Below are 12,308 nucleotides of genomic sequence, written 5' to 3'. Positions count from 1 at the left end.
GTTCTTCTTAACTCCTCTGCTCAATCTAGCACATGAACAGTACGTTATCAGCTATCAGCCTGCACACACTTTCACTTACCTTAATTTACAATAGACCTGACAAGGTTAAAACATCAGAAGGATCGATTGATCACCATGGAGAGACCACTAAACTAAGATGAAAAGTTCACTCCAAATACAAATAAGTGTCAAAATTTATAATTTCCCCAGAGACCCCTAGAAAACAAAACCTGAAACTTTAGAAGGTACATCTCTCGAGGCAAGTTAGGTCTGTTCTGCATCTGTCAAAGAATGGAACAGTCTATCCGCATTAGGTTGCAGATTGAGTTGAGACAGTTACATTTTGTAGATCTGCCATCATGGAGAAAGTGCTTCCAAAGTGTTGCACATTATCTAAGATTGAGCTGCATCTGTCATATCCACTGAGGTTGGCCTTGATCTTTTGCAATAGTATAAAGTGACCGAGAAGGAATCAGCAGTCTGGTTTATGACTCTCTTGAGTTTTATTTCCATGAAAGTCAGTGGACATAAAAATTGGGAGAGATGTCAAGCAGGCTGCCAATTTTCTGTCATTCATTTTAAACTGCTGCTCAGAGTCAAGACCTACCCCTCTTCACCACCACTGGGTCTGTCATTATAATTTACTGTGCCTGCTAAACCTACCGTCATGATAAAACTCAGTATGCGTTTCTTTATTCCTTCTCTGAGTTGTTAACTGTTAAGTGAAACACTGAGACCACATTACAGATCCTTGGGGAAATACTGTCCATCACAACCCACCAATCTCCAACATTCGGACCAATTAGCAAACTGTGTCTCAACCAGGGGCAGGGATAGAAATCATGGTCTCTGGTGCTGCTCCTGGCCCAGGTCCCTGGCCCCCGGCCCCAGTATAGAGGCTCCCCTCTAACCGTGGGCCCTGGTTATTGAGCCCAGATGTACTGCCCCTCCTGGGACCTGATCATAAGGTCATATGCACATCTGTGCGCTTTCATCAACGCAAAAAAATTGAGGATAATGGCGATCTGAAATAAAAACAGAAAAGGCTGGAAAGACTCAAGAGGTCTGACGGTATCTGTGGCTCCAAGACCAGTAAAGAGGCTAGGGATACTGTGACAAGTATGTCACCTCCTGACTCCCCAAAGCCTGTTCAACACCTACAAGTCTTGAGTGTGATGGATTACTCCCCACTTGCCTGGTTGAGTGCAGCTCCAACAACGCTCAAGAAGCTTCACACCATCTAGGACGCAGCAGCCTCCTCTTGATTGGTGCCACATCTACAAATCCTCAAGCATACACTCCCTCTACCGCCAATACTCAGTAGCACTGCAGAAATTCACAAAGATCCTTTGATAGCACTCTTCCAAATCCAAGATCATTCCTATCTAGAAGGACAAGGGCAGCACACACATGGGAACACTATCACTTGCAAGTTCCCTTGAAGCCATTCACCATCCTGACTTAGAAGCATATTGCCATTCTTTTGCTGTTGCTGGCTCAAATTCCTAGCACTCCTTCCCTAAGGGCATTGTGGGTCTGCCTACAGCACATGGGCTGCAGCAGTTCAAGAGGGCATCTCACCATCAGTTCCTCGAGGGCAACTAGAACCAGGCAATAAATACCGGCCAGAGGCAACGCCCACATCCAACAAGAGAATTTTTAAAAAGTAGAATTCAAGTTTCGAGTCTGGTATGGCTTTTTGGAGCTTTCAATTCTGAAGAACGCAACTTTTTTCTCTATCCACAGATCCTGCCTGAGTTGCTGAGGTTCAGCAGCACTTGGGTGGAACTTATATCAAATGTCTTCCAGAAGCCCGTATGTCAAACATCCAAATACATTCTCCAATCCATTACTGTAATATCGTCCTGAAAAGGTTCAACTAGATTACTCAGACATGAACTGTTCTTCCCGAACATACTCTGACTCTCTTTGATCAGTCCACACTTACCTGAGTGCTCACTCACTCTGTCTCGGATGACAAACAGGTCATCTTTCTCATGTGATGTTAAACTGACAAGCCTGCATTTTCTTGACTTTTTTACCCCCCCCACCCTGTTCTAAAGCATGTTTTTCATTCCAGAAACGTAGCCTAAAGAGTTTTATAAAACAATGACTGAAAGCTCTGTAAGTTCCAACTATTTTGGTATCGGAGAGTGGATGAGTCTCCATTGAATAAAGTTGGCCCGCGTCAGTGAAACAATTAAAACCCTTGCTGGAAGAAATGATCTATGTGTTGGCTGCATGCGATGATTGTATGATACAACTGTGCACTGGAGTTTCACAGATTTGGCAGACATCACCCACTGTGGCTCAGGATGACTTAGGGCACATTTAAGACCTAAAGCTGTTGCTGACGGAGCTGTCCCTGATGTCAAAGCGGTGGCAGTGTTGTGAAGCTGCTGTAGATCCTGCAGCTTTTTCTACAGCAAGTGACAGTCTGGTTAATGCTGCAAGTGGACAGCGTGAGGTCCTCCCCACTCTGAGTCACAAAGATGTTGGCTCAAGTTGCATTCTGGAGCTTTCAGCATATAATCCTCCTGACAAGCTTGGTGCATCTAATTGGGCGGTAAAGTGTCATGTGGGCACTTTGCCACTTTCTGACACCACCCCAGTTAAGGAGGATGGACATTGCTAGGAGCTGCCTGATTGGCCCGCTTTCTGGCAGCCCTTCTACAAAAGAAGAGACTTTGGGATCTTCAGGACTGACGGACAACTCCACTAAATAAAAGCAACACCATCAAAGATGCTATCTTTTAGACGAGGTGTCAAACCAAGGCCCTTTCTGCTTTCTTGGGTGGATCTGAAAGATCCTACGGTAATTGTTTGCAGAGAGGGAAGGAATTAAAAATGCATTCTGGGGATATGATTTTAATGGTTGCCCTTGAGAAAGTTGCAGTGAAGAAGAACCTTGTCTGAACCATTGAGGCCCATACAGTGAGGATTGTCTCAGTTTTTGGGCAGGGATTTGGCCCAGAGGCAAGAGAGGAAAAGCAACGTTTGTCAATGTTGGACTTCTGTATGTCTTGAAGGGGAACATAGAAGTGATAGTGTTCTTCACTTACTTTTTATTCATTCACAGCATGTGGCCATCTCTGACTAAGTTAGCATTTACTGCCCAGAGGGCAGTCAAAAGTCAACCACTTTGCTGCTGGGTCTGGGGTCACATGTAGGCCATAGCAGGTAAGGACAACAATTTCCTTCCTTAAAGGACAGTAAAGAACCAGATGAGTTTTTCCTTACGATGGATTAATCATTAGACTCCTAATTCCAGATCTTTATTGTATTCAAATTCCACCATCTGCCTTTGCAGGGTTTGAACCTGGGTTCCCGGAACAAGACCTGGGTCTCTGGAGTGACAGCCCAGGAATAACACTGTGTCATTCTTGTCAATGGTTGTGTCATTCTCACTGGAGAACAATCGGACTTTGAGATGTGGTATTAACAGGACATTGTCAAATATGGCAGTGCATTCTGCCAATAGCACACACTGCAGCCATGATGTACTATTGTTGGAGTCAATGGACAATGAAGGTTTTGGGGTGAGCATTCTCGATCGTAGGCTCCAACTGAATCATTGAAGCGCAGAAATAGGAGTTGGCTATTTTGTCTTTTGTGCCTGCTGTGCCACTCATTGAGGCCATAAGTGATCTATGACTTAACTCCGTATACCTACCTTTGCCGCACATTCCTTTTAATGTCTTTGGCTATCAGAACAGGCCAATCGTAGAATTAAAATTAGCAATGGACCTAGCATCGGCTGCTGCTTACAGAAAAGAGCTCTGAACCTTTGTCCGTTTGATGCAATCGAAATTTTATCCTAATTTTACTCCTGAAAGTTCTGGTTATAATTTTTTGACTCATTCACCAAATGACCGATTGCAAGGAAGGCATACCCTCGACCTCTAAAAGGCAAAATGGAGATGGGCAACAGACAATGTCTGCACCCTCAGAATGAATTCAACGAAAGAAGGTTCGGACGGCGTCTTTTGTGACTGCCCTGGCTGTGATACATCCAGCATCACTTGCCAACTCTCCCAGGATCACCAGCGCAGTTCATATCGAGTGCTATTGCAATTTTCTGGCATGGGTTTGCAAGAGTGAAGAGTTGCTGAGGATTGTATGAGCTTAGGAGAGATTTAGCAAATGTAGGCTATCGCAATTCAAGATAATGAACGTAATATTAATCTCCTGTAGTTAAATGAGCCTTTTGTTTCCAGTAAATCAAGTTCTATAAATCAAACTTTGTTGACTGTGTGAATTGTGTTGGTGGGTCACTGCCAAGTCACAGCTGGCGTTTATTTGTCATAATAAACATGCCACTCCATCTGGAATTCAGACTATTTGTGGCATGTAGTTAAATCAATACAACAATAATTATCAAGTAGTCTGTCAAAGCAGGTAAGGAGCAAAATATTTTTGCCTGATTTATGACACTTAGGACTTATAATAATGCTGGTTGACAACAATATGGTTCCCCACACTGCGCAAAGCCTTTTCTTTGCCTTCAGCTCTCAGTGTTTGGACGCTGACATGCTTGTGTTTGTATCTCTTTCTTCCTTCCGAGAAGTTAGAATGTTAGCTTTATTGCCACATGTAGTCACAGGAGCACAGTGAAGAGTTTACAAGTCTCCACTTACGGTGCCACCTTAGGTACGAAGGTACCCAAGGTACACATTCTTAGAGCCAAAAAAATTGGAAAAATAAAGAAATTAAAGGTCAGGCATTGTAGATCATAGGAATAAATGAGAAAAATAAAGGAATAAAAAAGTTCAGAACAACAGTCCTTTCATTAGTCCATGCCAGCACCCTGCCACTAGTCCATGTCAGGTCTTGTCTCCAGGCCATGCCAGGCTTCAGCTCCAGGACCTTGAGGCTAGTAGTCAATGCTGAGGCTACGCTGGGGCACCAAGAGACTTCTGCTCTGGGCCACTTAGAGACCACCTCGCTGGGCCAAGAGATCAAACTGGTTGGGCCACTTGCTGGTTTGGGAAGACTTTGTGGATTTTTCAAAATCTGGGGCAGAGCCTGGATCTGGAAGTCCCTCTTCCATTTCCAACAAATCAAACTTTTTCCAGTACGGGGAAGCAGGGCTATCACAAACATTTTTGGTGAGCAGGGACTTTCATTCCATTTTTAAACAACCTATTTAATGCAGGTCAAGTGGTGTTGAGGTGCTTCGTCCTCGCCCCTAAAAAAAGCTCACGCTGTCTTCTTGAAAGCCTGAAAGGTTGCCGCGGTAAGTGGGTCACAAACAACAAAGAACAAAGATAATTACAGCACAGGAACAGGCCCTTCGGCCCTCCAAGCTTGTGCTGACATGCTGCCTGTCACAACTAAAATCCCCTACCCTTCCAGGGACCGTATCCCTCTATTCCCATCCTATTCATATATTTGTCAAGATGCCCTTTAAAAGTCACTATCGTATCTGGTTCCACTGCCTCTCCTGGCAGTGAGTTCCAGGCACCCACTACACTCTGTGTAAAAAATACTTGCCTCATGTATCACCTCTAAACCTTGCCACTCGCACCTTAAACCCATGGCCTCTGGTAACTGACTCTTCCACCCTGGGAAAAAGCTTCTGACTATCCACTCTGTCCATGCCCTTCATAATCCTGTAGACCTCTATCAGGTCGCCTCTCTATCTCCGTCATTCCAGTGAGAACAACCTAAGTGTATCCAACCTCTCCTCATAGCTAATACCCTCCATACTAGGCAACATCCTGTTAAATCTTTTCTGTACCCTCCCCAAAGCCACCACATCCTTCTGGTATTGTGGTGACCAGAATTGAACACGGTATTCCAAATGCTGCCTAACTAAGGTTCTATAAAGCTGCAACATTACCTGCCAATTTTTGAACTCAATGCCCCGGCCAATGAAGGCAAGCATGCCAAATGCCTTGTTGACTACCTTTTCCACCTGCGTTGCCACTTTCAGTGACCTATATACCTGTACACCCAGATCCTTCTGCTTATCAGTACTCTTAAGAGTTCCGCTGTTTACTGTACATTTCCATCTAGATTAGACCTTCCAAAATGCATTATCTCACACTTTTCCAGATTAACCCCCATCAGCCATCTCACTGCTCAAGTCACCAGCCGATCTATATCCTGCTGTATCCTTTGATGGTCCTCATTGTTATCCGCAGTTTCACCAACCTTTGTGTCATCAGCAAACTTACTAGTCAGGCCAGTTACATTCTCTTCAAAATCATTTATGTATATTACAAACAGCAAAGGACCCAACACTGATCCCTGAGGAACACCGCTAGTCATAGCCCTCCATTCAGAAACGCATCCTTCCACTGCTACCCTCTGTCTTCTATGACTGAGCCAGTTTTTCATCCATCATGCAAGCTCACCTCTGACCCCGTGTGATTTTACCTTCTATATCAACCTGCTATGAAGGACCTTGTCAAAAGCCTTACTGAAGTCCATGTAGACAACATCCACTGCCCTACCCTCATCGATCATCTTCTTCACTTCCTCTGAAAACTCATCCAAGTTAGTGAGACACAAAATCCTCTTCACAAAACCATTTTGCCTCTCGCTAATTTCCAGATGGGAGTAAATCCTGTCTCAAAGAATCCTCTCCAATAATTTCCCCACCACTGACATACAGGTCACTGACCTATGATTAGCTGGATTATCCCTGCCACCTTTCTTAAATGAAGGAACAACATTGGCTATTCTTCAATCCTCTGGGACCTCCCCTGTAGCCAGTGAGAAAACAACGATGTCTCTCAAAGCTCTAGCAATTTCCTCCCTTGCCTTTCTCAGTATTCTGGTTTATATCCCATCAGACCCTGGGGGCTTGTCTATCTTAATGCTTTTTAAGACTGCCAATACATTTTGATCTCAACATGACCCAAACTATCTACACCCCCTTCCCAGAGTCATCGTCCACCAATTTCTTCTCTATGTTGAACACTGATGCAAAGTACTCATTTAATACGTTGCCCATTTCCTCTGGCTCCACACATAACTTCCCTTCCCTGTCCTTGAGTGGGCCAGCCCTCTGCCTGGCTACCCTCTTACTCTTTTTTTATACATAAAAAGCCTTGGGATTTTCCTTAATCCTGTTGGCCAATGACTTTTCATGACTCCTTTTAGCCGTCCTGACTCCTGGCTTAAGTCTCTTTCCACTTTACTTGTATTCCACCTTCGCTTCGTTTGTTCCCAGTCCCCCGGCTTTAATCAATGCTTCCTTTTCCTTGTTGGTTAGGCTCACAATACCTCTCGTTAGTCAAGGTTCCCTAAACTTGCCATACTTATCCTCCATCCTTAAAGGAACGTGCCGGTCCTGAGTTCTGAGCAACTTAAGCTTGAAAGCCTCCCACGTACCACATGTTGATTTGCCCTCAAACATCTGTCTCCAACCCACATTCTTCAGCTCCTACGTACAGCTGAAATGGATATCGGTCGTACCACACAGTGAGAAGGGGAAGGGGGTGAGGTTTAAAATGTTAGTCAGGCCTGTGCTCAACATTATCTCTGATGAGGAATGTTTATTTTTACCTGTTTGATAATTTCTGAAAAAATGTTGATTGTTTTTAATTACACCCAGTCTGGGAATTTGTTTTTTAAAAATAATAAAGTTGTTTGTGGGATTGGGGCATCAATGTTGAGGCCAGCATTATTTGTCAATTCCTCAATCCCTTTGAAGGTCGCACCATTGAGTTACTTCTTAGTCTGCTGTAGGCACACTCACAGAGCTGTGGGTGAAGCCCACACAGACACAGGGAGAGCATGCAAACTCACACAGACAGTCACTGAATCCAACCCAGGTCTGCTGGTGCTGTGAGGCACCAATGCTAACCATTGAGCCACCATGCCATGCCGATTGCAATAGGACTGTATATTCAAGATGGTGGATGATGTGCCAGTCAAGCAGGCTTCGTGATATCAAGCCTCTCGAGTGACTTTATGGTTGCACTCATCCAGGGAACTGGACAGTATTCTGTCACAGAGATAGTAGGAACTACAGATGCTGCAGAATTGGAGATAACAAGGTGTAGGACTGGGTGAAGGCCCGAAGTGTCAGCCTTCCTGCTCCTCTGATGCTGCTTGGCCTGCTGTGTTCATCCAGCTCCGCACCTTGTTATCTCAGTATTCTGTCACAGTCTAGATGATCTGCTCCAGTTTATCAGGGATGTTCACAGGGCATGAACATTGCTCACTGCTCTGCTGAACTGCCCATGAGTTTCTGCATTGCTACATTATCTGAGGGGAGTTGTGGATGGTACTGCTCAATCAACAGCGACCAATGGAAGAAAGATCATTGACAATGTGGGTGAAGATTGTGGAGCCGAGACACTGCCCTGAAGATCTCCTGCACAGGTCCTACAGATGATGCAGTCTGATCATGTGGGGAGAGGTTTACTTTTTATTGGTGTAAAAGGTAATGCTTCTAGAGGACTTACGTTGCGTTAAATCCTGCCCAGTCTGACAATGTCACACGCCCTGGGTGAAGAAATAATTGATCTCAATGGAAACAGATGTGACATTTCTGCCACTTGATAATAGGGACTAGGCATATAGGTAATGGTCTGCAATAAAGTATTCCTTAAGGGCCCTCGTGGTGTAGTCCACACCTCTGAGCTAAAAGGGCTGGGTCTTCCCACCTGCTCAAGAGGTGTAACGTAACATGTCTGAGCAGGTTGGGTTTTCTTAAAAAAGACTGTGCCATGTTATGTAAGATAAATGTCTCTTCTTGCCAAGATACCCTGGTGATCAAGACTGTACCACTGATAACTAGACATTTAGACTCAGAATAGAAAGATGGCTTCTCTGCAGGGGGCTGAGTCATACCATTGTGCTGTGGAGGTGACATCTAAGTGAATTTTTTATGTTTCTGTTGCAGTTGCATATGTTATTAGCCCAACTGGCTTTTGTTTTTGTGACAGAGCCCTCCCAGACCCACTTCCCAGGACTTATAGCTTATTTAATGATCAGTAGTTGCCATGCCGAATGCATTAAGGCATGTACCTACTGTCTGCTATACCTGTTTGATGGGATGTTGAGGGATCTTTATTCTGTATCTAACCCATACTGCATCTGCCTTGGGGGTGTTTGATGGAACAGTACAGCGCGAGTTTTATGTTGTGTCTCAGCTGGGAGTGCTTGATGTTGACACTGGCTACCTACTTTTTTATTTGGAAAAAGATGGCAGTTTTTAAAATGATAAATGGATCTATGAACTGCGTAGTGCATTTTAAGCAGGACTAAGGAGCAAGATTGGGGAGCATTATTAATTGTTATGACCTGTAAGTTCTATTTGGTTATTCTGATTTCTCTTGGGGGGAATGAAGATGGAGAGCAGTAAACAGATAGTCATACTGCTTTTTTTTTATTTCTACTGACGTTATGACAGGCGACTGTGGGCTTTATGTGGATATTATTCATGCAAGTTAATCAAAATTGAGTCAGAAAATGCATTGCACTTCATTTTATTCTAGCATTAAACTCGATGCAAGTTTGCTACTTTTTGAGTCACTTCACCTTTTCAACATTTCTACAGATTTAAGAGGAGCTCCCAAAATTCACTAGAGTTGCAATGCGGCGTAATGGTATGAGAACTGCAAATAACAACGGCTTTGCATCTTACTCAGGGGTAGTCAATCTTTGTCATTTTCTATCTCAGAATGCGACAGTACAGGTGCTCATTCACTGTGTATTTTCAAGGCTGAGATTCATTTCCCCGAGGGCCAAAAATTACAGTCCTGGTGTCAGATGGGAAGCTGGATTTGAGGTCAAAGATCAGCCACGATCCTATTGAATGGCAGAGCAGACTTGAGCTGTATGGCTCACTCCTGCTCCAATTTCTTGTTTTTATAGCATCTTTAATGTCATAAAACACTCCAAAGTACTTCACAGGGGGAATAATAGCATAAAAAATGGACTGGCAATCATATGCTTCATCAAAACCAAGCACCCCAAAGAAGACAGGAATGAAAAGATGCAGAGAGATTTAATGAGGCAAGTTCAGAGCTCTGTGACTAGACATGGAAATAATGGCTGAAAATGTTGGAACACAGAGGGATGAACCAGAGCAGAGATTAGTCAAAGGGCCATAGAGCTGGCAGAAATAAAAAGGCATGGCAGTAGGGAGGGATTTGAATACCAGGTGAAAATGTGAAAACGGAGGCTTTGGCAGACTTGAGGATGGTGTATGTTGGTGGTTGCAAGTGCAGTGGGCGACCTCACTCAGTCAACAACACCTAATCTTGATGAGGTTTGTGTCGGCTTGGCTCCATCTGTACGTTGCCATGTCAGAAGGTCACACCTTCAAGTCCCACTTCAACATAATCTTATTGCTGCCACAGTGCACCGAGGGCTAATGTTTAGTGCAATGAAGGGCAGCGATGATTTATCTCCTTCATGGTACCAAGTGGGCTCAGAGTGAGCTTCAGCATTGACGAAGATGCCCTAGCACCCCCTTGTGCCTGCTGCGGCAGAGATGAATTTGCGTGCCCGGCAGTGTCTGCATCCAATGCAGATTGGTGCAGGAGGGGCGGGGGGGGGCGTGGTTTGGATCTGGTACGAGGCCTGGCAACTGTTACTTCGGCGAGGTGGGCTTGTGGCAGCGGTAGATTTGAGTTTGGGCTGGCACGGTAACCGGCAGGTGCATTGGCGATATCCAACGAGGACTCTGAGTGGCCAAATGGCATCAGTGGTGGCAAGATGGTGCCGAAGAGTGGTCACTGTTGTTCCAGTGGCATTGGCATGGCGAAGGGGACTCGTGTCTGGCCACCAGGCCCATGGCGGACCACTTAATAAGTAGGACTGTAAAATCGAACACTTTTTTTCTTTATCTCTTCTATTTTCCTGCCTTTGTGTTCTATGTTTTGGCTTATTTCGGGAGTTGGTTTAGCTCAGTTGGCTGACTCTTGAAGCATTGTGGTCGCCAACAACATGGGTTCATTCCCCATCACTGGGCAAGGTTACCACGAAGGTAACCGCTCCCCTTGCCTGAGGTATGGTGGCTGTCAGGTTCAATCACTACCAGGCTCTTTTCTCAAATGAGAGAGCAATTTGTAAGTCAATAACGATTCGATGTGACTTTGGCTTATTGCTCCATGTTTTAAGATGGCGTTTGAGAATGGCGACACTGTATCAACACTTTTCTCTGAATTTTGTAACAAAATACATGTGCCAAGAAATAAGTAAATGGTAGAGTGAGCATAATTGTTCAAACTCAGCTAGAAGCACTGATAATTTAATCACTAGAGATGATTTTAATAAAAGGGAACAGTGAAACAAAAGAAAAGCCCAACTTACAACTTTCAAAGAAGATGGTGCCCATTGTCATTATTTAAGTCATCCCAGGTCAGTTTTAATGTTGATGAGATGTTCACTTGATTTTTAATGAGAGCTTTTGTAGACATGCGTTAGGCTAGGACTTTGGGGGCTTGGATTATACTTGATGAGTGACTCAGTTTCACTCATTATCGTAATAAGAAGCGTGAATCAGATTCATGGGTATTTTTACATGTCTGCACAAAGTGAAAATGCAATGAACTGAAAGAGCTATATAATAAAAAAGAAAAGGAGCCGGACAAAGCAATAAGTGCGAAAAGGCATACAAGAAAGTTTGCAAGGGATGTCAAAGCCAATAATAAAATTCTCAGTAAATGCATTAGGAGGAAGAGGGATAGCATGGGAATGAGACCACATTAGAGATGGCCATCAGCTGATAGTTTAATTAGCAACAAGGAAATGGCAGTCTCGTTAACTGAATGTTCTCTGTCCCTGTTCATGCTGTTTATCAGAGGATAAAATGCTGAGGGCGCAGAAAAACTAAAAATAAATCAATGGGAGAAATCTGAGTACGGAGAATGTTAATGGGAAAACTGATAGGTCAAATAAAACATCCAAACCCTAATGAATTCTACCTCGGTTATTGGAAGAATGTGTGGTCCTGTGGGGCAGTGAGTGCTTCCCTACCTATGGGTTCATGCCCCATCATGTCCTGATGACCTTAGAACATGTTCAATAGTATGGTCCAACATTATTAATCCCTAAGTCATTCTGAAATTCCTATGGCCGGTGGTAAGAGCAGGAGAGATTCCTGGTCGGCCACGTCCACATTTTGGTAGCCGAAGCACACCAGTCGATTCCACAGGTGACTGTCGGTGTGGAGTTTGCACGTTTTCCCCCTTGTCTGCGTGGGTTTCCTCCGGGTGCTCTGGTTTCCTCCCAAAGTACAAAGATGTGCAGGCTAGGTGGATTGGCCAAGGGAATCTGCCCATAGTGCTCCAGGGGTGAGTAAATTAGGTAGAATAGACATGGGAAATGCAGGGTTACAGGGA

The sequence above is a fragment of the Stegostoma tigrinum genome, chromosome 10 (assembly GCF_030684315.1).
Source record: "Stegostoma tigrinum isolate sSteTig4 chromosome 10, sSteTig4.hap1, whole genome shotgun sequence".
Taxonomy (NCBI): domain Eukaryota; kingdom Metazoa; phylum Chordata; class Chondrichthyes; order Orectolobiformes; family Stegostomatidae; genus Stegostoma; species Stegostoma tigrinum.
The sequence above is the reverse complement of the archived record's forward strand: the minus strand, read 5'-3'. Positions refer to the sequence as shown.